A 12,091-nucleotide genomic window follows, 5' to 3' on the forward strand; every position below is an offset into this window, starting at 1 on the left:
AGGAATCAGTATGACCCATAGGGTTTGCAACCGGGCTGGATGGTGGGCTTGTTACTGGATGGAGAAGACCTGAGAAATGGGATGTAAACTGGGTTCTGCTTTGGACCTTATCCTGAGCCACCCTTTACTCTTCCTGGCAGAGAGATGGCAGGCCAGACCTGACTAGCTGTGAGTTCTGAGACAGGGACCTGTCCGCCTCCTTCACCATTATTATATCAGCAGCCCTAGAGTAGGGACAGCCAGGTGTAGGGTGGGCTCTCAGTAGAAATATGATGAGGTCACTGCAGAGGTGGGCTGATCAAGTACCTGTACTCCCACTTAACTTATTTTTTTTTTTTGCCCCAAATATAATAAGGCATATTCTACAAAGGTAATATTGGGCCAGATCCACAGTAGTTATAAAGCAGTGGTTCTCAAAGTATGGTCCCTGAACCAGCCAGCATTAACCTCAACTGGAAATTTTAGAAATGCAAATTCCTAAGCCCTTCCCCATGTCTACTGAATCAGAAACTCTGGGAGTGGAGGTTAAACCAAGGAGCCTTCCCGGTGATTTTGATGCAGGCTAAAGTTCGAAGCTGCTGTTCTGTAGGGCCTAAGGCCTCTTTCTCAGGGTCACGTGATGCCTGGAAAAAAACTGGACCCATCTGTCTGAATAGGACCCAGACCGCCCTGGACCAACATCTAGCTCTGGGTTTCGGCCCCCACGTTGTAATTCTGGCCTAAGCCAGGTGGTGGCGCTAGTGCCTCAGGCTTCACTCTGGTATTAGGAAATAGAGACCCCAGAGTTGTCCCCCTCCCCAGTGTCTTCTTCGCACTGGGAGCCTCAGCCCCAAGCCCTGCCCACTGGCAAAGGCTCTGCAGGGTGGTCTTCATCAGAGACAGGCATCCTGAGGCTGGCACACCCAAAGTGGCAGCCAATCTCCTCCTCCTGGAGGTTAGGAAGGTGGGCTAGAGGACACCCCTTGGTCAGAGAGAAATTGGGGGTGTCTTTTCTGTGGCACTTGGGGTCAGAAGCCCAGACAGGCAGCTCTGGTCCGGTGGACTCTGGCCACACGTCCATTAACCAACCCCCTGCCTACCCTGCCCTACCTCATGCGAGGTTTCAGGTGCCGCTTCCCTGCCAGCGGGTGGGGGAAACCAGGAGGTACCTCAGGGCCCAGACCGAGCCCCAGGGTTGGGGGTCCTCATAGCCTGGCAGCCAAGCAGGCAGGGAATGGGCACCTACAGCTGAAGGGATGCTTGGATGGAGCTCTTTCTTACCAGCTGCCAGCTTCACGTCTCCTGGGTTGGGGGCTCTCTGGGCCCGTCCTGCTCTGAAGCCAAAGGAGCCCAGGATCCTGGCCAGAGGAGGCGCCCATGCCCCGCTTCTGGTCCTGGGTGCAGCTCCGCAGATAGGAGTCCAGGAGCCTCTCCTGTCTGGGCTCCCTCCCACCTCAGGTTCCAAGCCCAGTACCCAGAGGACCCAGGGCTGAGTGCAGGCTTGCCCCCCCCATCTGCTCCCCTGGCCCTCATCTTTCTTATCTGAGGGGAGACGGAGACCCCCAAATCCAGCTGGAGTCACCCTGCGCAGTCTGCTTAGACCCAGCATGCCTTGGCCTCCGCTCCAGGAATCTGCCCACAAGCTCTCATCTCCTGTGGTCCCACCCAACGCCCACACCCACTCCAAAGGACTCCCTCTTGGCTATGCCTTCCTCTGCCAGGACCCCAGAAGTGGAGCTGTCCTTTGAGGCTCTGCCTCTGTCCTTAGGAGGCTGGGGCCGGGCCAGCTGTTTTCCCCAGGCAGCCAGCTGTTTTGACCATCAGGAAACAGTCCTGGCTCCTCTGCTGGAACCGTTGCTGTGGCTGGGCTGCAGCGTGGCAGCCCTGCTGGGCCAGCGCCTGGGAGCTGTTAACTCCTCTGGGCCCAGGCAGCCCCTTCCCCTCCCAGCCCACCCTTCCGCTTCCCCCACCCCCGACCCACAGGAGCAGCCTGTCACGAGGCTTCTAGAGACTCCGAGAAGACTGAGTGAGCATTGCTACCCCCACCTCCATCAACAACTGCTAAGCCGCCCCCCTTCCCTTAGACAGAGCCTTGTCCTCAGGTGACCCAAGGTGAGAGGAAGGTTCAAAGGGATAAAGGCCACTCCATTCGGCCCGATAACAACAGTTATCCTTAACTGACTGCTGTGTGCCAGCCATGGTGCTAAATGCTTTATATGTATAATCTAACTCAATTGTCACAACCACCCTGTGAAGCAGGGAATGTTATTTTTCATTTTACAGAGGAGGAAACCGAGGCGTGGGAATCTGAACCGCCTGCCCAAGCCCACGCAGAGCTGGCGTTTGAAACGGAACTGCCGGCCTCTCTCCGGCTGGCCCTGCGGCTCCGGAATCGCCATTGGTGTTGCTATTTAAGATTCCCCTCACTGCGGTTTCTTTCCCTGGGCCTCAGCAGCACCATCTGTGAAATGGGAAAACGGAAAACGGAGCGGTGGAGTTGACACCACCACTGGCTCCCGCAGGCTGAGTCCGGTGCTGTGCCAGGCTCTGCACTCACCACCTTCCAAGTATTTATTAGCAAAATCATTCCTCTCGGTGGCGGCTGTCTGCCTGGGCTGGGATCCCAGCTCTGCCGCTTCCTGGCAGCTTGGCTTTGGGCAAGAGACTTTACCTCTCAGAGCTCTGGTGTCCGAAGCTGAAAAATGGATATAAGAACGGTACCTACTAGATCCTCAGTTTTGTTGTGAAAAGGATGTGATAATGCAGGTAAAGTTGGTCAGCCTAGTACCCGACACAGAAGAGGTGGGTGGGGATGTTACCTCTCACTGTCAGAACCATCAACCACAATCTGGAAGGACTGGAGTGGCCCACCCACCACTGTACACCCTCACACCCAGCACGGAGCTGGCACATAAGAGGGCTCTGTCGTCACTTTGTTGATGAATGAACCTGGTCCAGTGGCACCTACACAGAGACGGCAGGCTGCGAGAGAGGCACAACTAGCTCGAGATGAGTTACCAGGTAGAGCTATGGGGATCCCAAGGTACCCAGCTCTCAACTCCTGCACCCCTGTGGCCTTCTCTCCTGAGGCTGGACCTGGTCTGCTGGAAGGGTAGGAAGGACAAGGGAACAGGGACAATCCCAGGGCTGAGACAGCCCAGAAGGTGACTGGGCCGTGGCTGGGTGGGATCTCAGGGTCTGGGAACGACCCCTCAGGACGCAGTGACCCGTGCTCTCCCCTTTTGTCCCCACCCCCCTGCCCACCATGGGTCAGCTCCCTGGTCCCAGCCTAGACATCTGGAACTGGGGCAGACAAAGGGCCGCGAGGAGGGACAATAACCTTCTGTCCATTTTCAGATGCCGGCCGGGCCTGGACAGGGCTGGGGGCCGGAGCCCCGGCGAGGCGGTGCCAGGCCCCCCGCGGGCAGCGGACAATGTTGGCAGTGATGGAGAGGAGGCATTTCAAAGTGTTTTGTTCCTGTTGACCCCCTCCCCCCCCACATCTCGCCCCAGCTCAGGGTGAGGCCCCGGCCCCACCCCCAGCCACCTAGGCCCCTGCTCCAGGCGGCTTGGGGACCGGCCACATTCTTGACCTCAGGGGAAAAGTTTAGACTCTTTGCACCCTGGGCAACAATAACAGTGTCACAGAACTGATTTAGGAGCAGCACTTACCATCACAAAGCGGCAGACAAAGAGCCAGGGCTGAGAATGCGCTGGGCCTCTGCGCCTACTGCTCCCAGCGCTGCTCACTTCTCTCCTGGGATCTGCCTGGCGGACTGGGTGCCAGGGCCCGACCCCGGGCACGCCGGAGGAGAACTGTTGGAGACAGGGATCTAAATGGGAATCAGGGGGACTGAGAGCTGCTTCCTGCTCCACCACCAATTTACTATGTGACCCCAATAAGTCCCCCACTCTGGGCCTCAGTTTCCCTATCTGTAATAAGGAGGTTAAACTATAAGGCCAAGAGCTGGAGGCTCTGATCTTGCAGCCAGAGGCGTTTCGATGGTGATAATGATGATGGTAATGATGATGGTGGTGATAAGTATTTACTGCTCCAACCTGAACACTTCGTAGATGCCCGGAGTTGTAACCACTAACCCTTTTCTGGTCTTTACTCATTTTTTTTTTTTTTAACTACAACGGAGACCACTCAGACAGCATCCCCTCCCTCTTACTCTCCCAAGGGAAGAGAAGAACAGTCACCAATGGCAAATGATAGTTGCAGAAGCAACACCAAGAGCCCGCTTCGCACTTAGGAGGGAACGCCACGCCTCCTCCTCCTGGTTTCCGGTGTTCCGTACGTTCAGAGAAATTTCTCCAGTAAGAAACTATGTAGAAATGGTTCCTAAAAGTCTAGTCTTTCCATCCCCTTTTAACATTCAATCCTCATCAACCTCACGAAGCAGGTGCGCCATTAACCCCAGTTCAGTTGATAACGGAGGCTCAGAGAAGTCGAGTCACTTGTCCAGGCCCACACAGTCTGAAGGTTATAGAGCCGAGACATGAGCAAGGCTGGTTCATTTCTAATTGCGCCGCAGTGGGAAGGAGGGAGGTGATGAGGCAGCTGGACCCTGGTGAGTTCTGGGTGGGAGGGACTCTGCTCCCAGCCAGAAGGCTATGAATAAATAAATGTCTGATTACCCCCAGGGGAAATTCCACCCTTGGAGCAGGTGCCTTTAAAAAACAAGATTGATTCTTGTCTGTGAGCAGTGGTTGGCCTGGGCGGACACCCAGATGCAGGGGATTGGACACAATGACCTCTAGTGGGGCACTCCTAGGAATTAGAGGCAGGATAGGAGAACATTTAAGGGCTTAGGGCCTGGAGCCAGGCTATAGGTTTGTCCACGGACATGTCCCTTCAACATTCTGCGCCTCGGTTTTCTCATCTGTAGCATCGAACCTTGTAGGAGTGCGGCAGCCACTCAGTGAGGTTTGGGGCTGGGGGGCCTCAGAACGGCTCCTGACTCAGCGAGAGCTGCCTGTTTCTCTTCGTTAGGGTCCTCCCATCCAGGTCTCATGGCAGGACCCCTCGAGGTGGGCACTTTGGGGACGATGTGGCAGTCAGCTGTTGCTCTTGCTTCCCGGGAAGCGGTTGGCTTTGATTATAGCATGACACTGAGAGCAAAGGGGGCCTGGTTCTTTGTGATCCAGGAGACAAAGGCCAACCATGGCTGCCTAGAGACAGAGGAGATCGTGGCATCTCTGGTGCTTGGGCAGGGATTTCTCGGCCCTGGGCTTGGTGCTTGGAGAGAAGGCAGAACAGGAAGGAGGCCCTGCGAGGTGCTGGCCAGAGTCTGGCCCACCCTCACCCCTGAAATCCAGAGGGACCAAACTGTACATGGAGAGGGAAGGAGAGGTGACCAAGCGTGGAGTCCATAGCACAAACAACACTGCCCTCGGCATCTTAAGGGGGCCTGGTGGGTTTGAGTCCCCGCTCTGCCAAATGGCCTCACCCAGGATGAGTTGCTAACCCTGTCCAAGCTCATCCCAAATGCTCAAAGGAGACCATCGCAGGAATTTCTGGGATTCCATGAGTCCAATCCACAAGACGGCTTGGAATCCAGGAGGCCTAGACTCCAGCTCCTCCCGTCTCCCCTCATCCCGACTTTACCTGCGTTTCTGCAGCCAACCCCTGGGCTCTCTCAGCAAACCGCCAGTGGCACACGGACCCTGGACAGAATGCGAGACGGCCCAGCGGAAAATGTCAGCTTCTTGGGGCCTCGCAGAGTGCACAGGGGCCCTGGGGAGCCACAACAAGGACAGCCCCACCCTCCCTCACTGCCTGGCTGCGGGGCCAGAGTAGCACTCACCTGGGCAGAGCACCTCGGGGTCCCCCTCGGCCCAGGAGGCGGATGGCACTGCCGGGGCTGTCTCTGACAAAAGGTGACTTCCTCACCCAGTTCTTGCTGCTGCGAAGGGCTGGTCGGGCAGCCCTTAGATTTTCTTGGCATCTTCTGGGCAACAGGCTAGGGGTGGGGCAGTAGGGCGGAGAGAGATTCCTGGGAAAGGACGAGGTGTCTCCTACAGGGCACGTCCCCAGCCCCTCGACCCACTCCCTTTCTGGACACTGTGGGCCAAGGTCCAGGAAGCCATGGCCCTCAGGGGTGGGAGAGGGTTGATCGGGGGAGGCTGAGATGAGCGCAGGGCCCCCGCCAGATCACGGCCCCCCCAGTGGGCCAGCGTGGCCCAGGCTGCGGTGTTTGCTTTTCCTGTCTCTACACTGACTCCTTTCAGAGCGGCTTTTCTCCACCCCCGGCCAGCGAGCCAGGACACCAGGGCGAGAGATCACCACCCCCACCCTCCCTCCTTGCAAACCCCCTCCTGCCACCTTCATTCTGGGGACCGTCAGCCTCAAGGCCTTCCTAGTTTTCAGGGGGGACTGCAGAAGTAGGGGGATTGCGGCGGACCTGCCCAGTGGAGAGGAAGGGAAGAGGAAAACCGAATGGAGAGAGTGGTGGGAAAAGAACATGAAGGGAGGTCAGGAAAGAGAAGAGGCAGTGGCATGTGGAAGGGGCTGGTGGAGAACAGGGCCCCTAACGATGGAGATCCCAGGCAGAGGTGGGGTGGGGAGATGAGCCACGGACTGGGGCGCCACCGGGCACAGGCTGGCACAGGAGGCAGGGAGCGCCTTTCCAGGCTGACCCAGGGCCTCGGGCCTGGTTCTGTGCCATCGAGGTAGGCAGGGCCTGCCGTGGACCCTGCAGCAGGGGGCTCCTGACTCCCACCTGAAAACGACCTTCTCCTCATCCTTGGGCCAGGGGCCAGGGGAAGGAGGGTGAAAAGTTTCCCCAAGTCAGAAGGCCATGGGGGAGGCAACTCAGGGGGTCCTGCTCTTTGCTCTCTCTGACTGTCACGTTGGTACATAAAGAGGGTAGAAAGGTCAGATGTGGCTTTTCAGGCCCGTGGGAAAAACTCTGCCCATTTCCCTAATCCATATTTATTGGTGTGAGACACTGGGCTGGGAGGAAGCCCCCCGCCCCCACCCGCTGCCCCAGCCAGGCCAGGTTAGCACTAAGAACAGGCTCCATGTCACCCAAATCCTACTCTTTGTCTCCAGATTGGCTCCAGAGTCCTCCCCCTACCCTCCTCCCCTCTGCTCTTCCCCCGCTTTGGGGTTGCCAAGCAACTGTGGAAGGGTAGCTGAGATATTTTCTTTATTACAAGCAAAAGCAAGACAGTATCATGGCCCCAGGAGGGGAACAGGGTGGGGGCCGGGGCGAGGGCGTCTTGTGCTCTGGGGGAACCTCCATACCTCTGTGTGCCTGGTCATGGGCAGTGGGGAGACAGGGCCTCAGAGCCCAGGAGAAGGTGGAGGATGGAACACGGCAGTGGTGGTGATGCAGGGGTGGTGGATACACAGACGCCGATCCAGTCTACAAAATGCTAAAAGAAGCAGCGGTGCCAAGAGACCCAGACCTCAGACCCTTACCCATCACCTACCAGTTGTGCATTCTGGGCCAAAGGGTCACTTCCATTCTCTGGGCCTAAGTTTTTCCCCCGTGATAAAATGAGGATAATGGCATGTATTATCTCATTTAATGCTCGCAATAACCCAATGAGATGTTTATTTTTCCCATTTCACTGGTTAGGAAGCTGATGCTCTGAGATGTGAATTGACCTGCCCAACAAGTAAGCGGTGAGATTCTCAAGCCCTGACTCTTTTTAATAGCAGCTTTTTTGAGATGTAATTCACATGCCATACAATTTGCTCACTTAAAATGTACAATTTAATGGCTTTTAGTGTATTCACGTAATTGTGCAATCATTATTACAGTCAATTTTAGAACATTTTTATCACCCCAAAAAGAAGCTGTACTCATTAGCCTTCACTCCTCATTCCCCCCCCACTTCCCCTCCCTCCAGCCCTAGGCAACCACTAATCTGCTTTTTGTCTCTATAGATTTTCCTATTTTTGGATATTTCTATAAATGGAATCAGACAATATGTCTGAGTCCCAACTCTTAACTGCCAATGACTCCGACCTCACTGGGTGCTGGGGTAATAGAGTAAAAGGTGTCAGATCATGGTTAAGGACACAGCCTTTGCTGCTAAAACCTGGCTGTCACTCAGTAGCTCTGTACCTGGGGGAAGTCACTTCCTCCCTCTGAGCCTCAGGTCCCGGGTCAGCAAAATCGGAAGGATAATGGCGTCTGTCCCAAAGCTGTTGTGATCCATGAAAAGTGCAAGCCCGGTGCCCAGTCCCCAGTGTTTAATATACAGCATTGTGAACTAGGTTACGATGATCCACGCATTTGCCAGTCTATTTATCCCTTTACCCAGGCATTTAATAAAAGGTAGCACCTTCTAAGGGTTAGGCGCTGTTCTAGGTGCTGGAGATAGGGCAATGAACAGGGCGTGACCCTCGTCCACATAGGGCTGACAGTCAAGTGGAGAGACAAGACAGCTGATCAATCAGAGGCTTTCAGAGAGTGATATGTGTGATGAAGACAGCAGCACAGCATGATGGGATGAAGCCGTTGAGGCACACTGACTAGTGGCAGAGCCCCTTCCTCTATCCCAAGCTTCGCGGCCAGGCGTCAGTGAAACTTGGACTGATGGGAACATTTGGGAACAGGACTCCAGCACAGAGGTGCAGCGTGACCGACCTTTTGCCTCAACTGCTCCCTGGGCAACTGTCTGCCATGCCCCAGGCCTCGGATCTGTCTCTGAAGGGTCACAGCATGAAGGAAACCCCCTTCTGGCCTCCTTCAATGAGCCCCACCCACAGCAATGCCTCCAGGTCCACATCTAGAACCTCAGCTGATTGGCTGCATCCATGCGCCCAGTCAACTCTATTCATTCATCTTTCATTCAAGTGTCTCAACATGTTTTTTCACCTGTCTGTCCACCCACCATTCTTTTAATTATTACTCCAATAAAGTATGCATTCACTCATTCATTCATTCATTTGACAGACATTTACTGAGCATGTCCTTTGCACTATACACAGTATTTGGTCAAATGCCAGTTCTGGGGGAAGGCATGCTTAACTGGCAGTGTGGATGGCTTTGCTACCTTCTTCCTGAGACTTAATAAGGGAGAAGGGAGAGAGCAGAGGCTAGGAACAGCTGAATGCATGCATGAGCCGGAACATGTGTCCTGTATGTGTGTATTAGATAACCAAACAACTTAACTGCAAATAAATACAAGGTACTGGATCCTCCCCCAATACCACAACCATCTCTAGGGAGGCGGGACAGGCATAGTGGCCCCATTTCACAGAATAGCTAAGGTTCGGTCTATTGGAATTCATTTGCCCTGAAAGCCCAAGGCAATACTGTCTCTTCCAGAAGTTTTCCCAGTCTGCCAGTCGTTCATCTTCTATAACCCCAGAGAACTGTGCTAATACTTTCTGTGGCTCTGCTTCTTCCATTGGTGCTGGCTGGGTATTTGTACGTCTGTCCACTTGTCCACAAGATGGATACTTCTGGAGAGGTATTATCAGATTTGGTTCATCTTTCTCTCCCCGCTCCCCACAGCCTCCGGCATGCACACAGTACCCCTCAGGTGCTCACTAAATGTTACTCATTGCTAAATGACCTGCTTAAGGACACCAGGACTGTCAAGAACACAGTTTGAAACCCTTCTCTGCCATCACCTAAGCCCAAGCCACCATCAGCTCTCACCTGCAAACCAGCGGTAACCTAATTGGTCTCCTGTGGTCCAGCTCGCGGCTCTCCTCCCATCCCCCATTTCCCCCTCCTCTATTCCCTACATTGCTCTGCCCCGGCAAACCTTTAAAAATGTAAATCTGAACTTGGCAGACCTTTCAGGATCCCCACTGTGATTAGGATAAAATCACAAATACTCTCAGTGTCCTATAGGGCCAAGCAGGGTCGCCTCAGCTTTATCTCGCACTTCCTCTTCCTCTCGTGCCCCAGTCATGCCAGATTTTTCCTTTCCAGAACTCGCCAACTTCTTTTTTGCTTGTTAGCTTTGGAGTATGTTGTTCCTTCTGCCTGAAACGGTGCCAGCATCAGCACCCCACCCATCTTCGCCTAACTTCCCCACTGACCAGGGTGGCTCACCCCTCCGCCCCCTGTGCATCTCCTTTGGGGGTCATCTGCCCACTGCGGAGTCCCCGACTACCACACAGTAGGCATTCTATAAATATCTGTTCGATGACTGGCGGTAGGACTCCTTCTTGGCCCCTCGGTTTCCTTGAGGGTGAGGGTAAGGTGAATTAGCCCTTTTCTGCCCAGGACTGGTGGCTTTTGAGAGCCTTGACATTCCCTGGAGGCTGACCAGCCCTCCTTCAAGGACGTAGCTGCTGCCTGAAGCGGCCTGAGAGCTCTCCGCTAGTGCAGAGACCCTTCCATTGGGGCTGTGTTCCCGCCAGGCTGGGGTGGGGCCAGGGCTGGATTCTGACTTATAAGGAGACACGGGGTGTTCTCCTGGGCCTCACGTTTTGACTGCGATCACGTTGGTCTCCTGCATATCTGTGAAGTAATGGCTGGGAAACTACTGAGCAGCGGGTTCTACGGCCCTGGGTTCCAACTCTCTGTTCCATCACATGTCGGCTGTGAACTAGAGACTTAACTGCCACCAATTTCAGTTTCTTCTGTAAAATGGGGCCGATAATAGTATCTACTAGGCTGTGAGACATCAACAGGCTACTACCACCTTCGAAGTGCACAGTGCTCGCACAGAAAGCACTCGTAGTGGTTAATGATGTTATCTGATGGAGCTGGATTAGCAGGGCTCTGTCTCTATGAACCCCCATTTGAAGTATTTACTCCCCAGAAGCCATATTTCTTCAACTTTGCAAAGAAACACTCAAGTTTATGTGGTACATTTTTAAGTCACCAATGAATATTCAAGGATTGCTTGGGGATAGGGCCCTGTACTAGGCCTTGGAGGCACAAAGATTAGTAGGACCCACTTCCTATCCAAGTGATGAGAGTAGATACCTGGTAACCACAGTTCAGCGGGGCACGTGGTGAGGCGGCCCCACAGACTGTGAGAAGAGAGGATGGAAGGGCAAGGGGTACTTTGGGGGCCTGGGGAACCCTGGGGCGCATGGAGGGCAGGAGGCATGGGAAGAATGGCCACGCGCTCACCACCAGGGTATGAGATTCGCTGGGAAAGCTAGGCTGAGCTCTGTGGGAGAGAAAGCCGGTATGGATTTCCCAGCAGACAGAACCTTCTCTGTGCCAGACCTGGCAGGGGTGAGGGTGGGGGACGCCTCAGAACCAGACAGAGCCTCTGCCCTCCTGGACCGGTGAGCTGTCCAGTGGAAGAGACAAGACAGCATTACTCCATTCCACGCCCCTCTCCCTCCCCCCTCCCCCTCACACACCCTGCTAGAGCTGAGGTATCCAGGACCTGCCGGAAGCGTCCTGGGAATCAAGCCCTTGCTCTTGGTACCTCAGTCTGCAGATCCCCAGTGGGGGTGTGGTCACTGGAGATGGCATCTTCAGCCTGGGGCTCAGGGCTACATCCCCTCCCTTATGCTTCAGCAGAGCCTTTTAAGGGGGTGACCCTCTGACCTCCAGACTGTTCCCCCTCGCCCTCCAGCTAGAAGCCCCTGGGGCAAGAGCTTAAGGAATGAGGGCTCCAGAGGCCTCAGTTTAGATGCAGATAGGAGGCCAGGGTTGGGCCTCGAAAGACTCTAGAGTCCCCTGGGCACTCTAGGGGAGCTCAGCCAAGGCCAGGGGCCTGAGTCAGGTCCATGGGAGTGCAGAGCCGAGATGCGGGTGCCTGGTCCAGGAGGAAGGAGGGGGCCATGGGCCAAGGGTTCAGCGGAGGGAGCAGGCGGGGCACCGGGAGTCTAGGACACGGGGTAGGAGTGGGAGGGTAAGGGGTCTGGCCGGTGCAGAGGGGGGGCGCCCCCGGGGAGGGGCACGCTATGTCTTTAAGAGCTGCCTGAGCGCAGGTTGCAGCTGCCTGGCCAGCCCGAGAGACAGCGGAGATTCATTACCAGCCGACACAATGACCATTGATGGCCCCGTGGCGTTATTCAAATCCAGTACCAATTGCAGCCGAGCCCCTTTCTCCGCGCCAGGCCCGTATTGTTGGAGCGGCCCACTAAAAGCCCGCCCCGGCCCCGAGCCGCCAGAGGCGCCCGCTCGGGTTCAGCCCTGCGCCTCGCCAGCCCGCCGGCTCCCGGCCC

General features: G+C 55.4%; 1 protein-coding gene and 1 non-coding gene across 2 annotated transcripts in view; both read right to left on the minus strand.

Annotated features, from left to right (window-relative positions):
* The window catches only part of CERCAM (cerebral endothelial cell adhesion molecule), a 24,497-nt gene extending 12,412 nt beyond the window's left edge, over window positions 1–12,085 (minus strand). Inside the window, exon 1 of the mRNA XM_023533007.1 lies at window positions 3,652–12,085. The gene's annotated coding sequence lies outside the window, so the exon portion shown is untranslated. The remainder of the gene's footprint in view (window positions 1–3,651) is intronic.
* LOC111742476 lies at window positions 4,125–4,340 on the minus strand. Its single transcript, XR_002781351.1, has one exon. It is a non-coding gene; the product is annotated as a small nucleolar RNA U3 (small nucleolar RNA).
* Window positions 12,086–12,091: the final 6 nt, after the last annotated feature.

This window comes from Pteropus vampyrus, unplaced genomic scaffold (genome assembly GCF_000151845.1).
Source record: "Pteropus vampyrus isolate Shadow unplaced genomic scaffold, Pvam_2.0 Scaffold95, whole genome shotgun sequence".
NCBI lineage: Eukaryota > Metazoa > Chordata > Mammalia > Chiroptera > Pteropodidae > Pteropus > Pteropus vampyrus.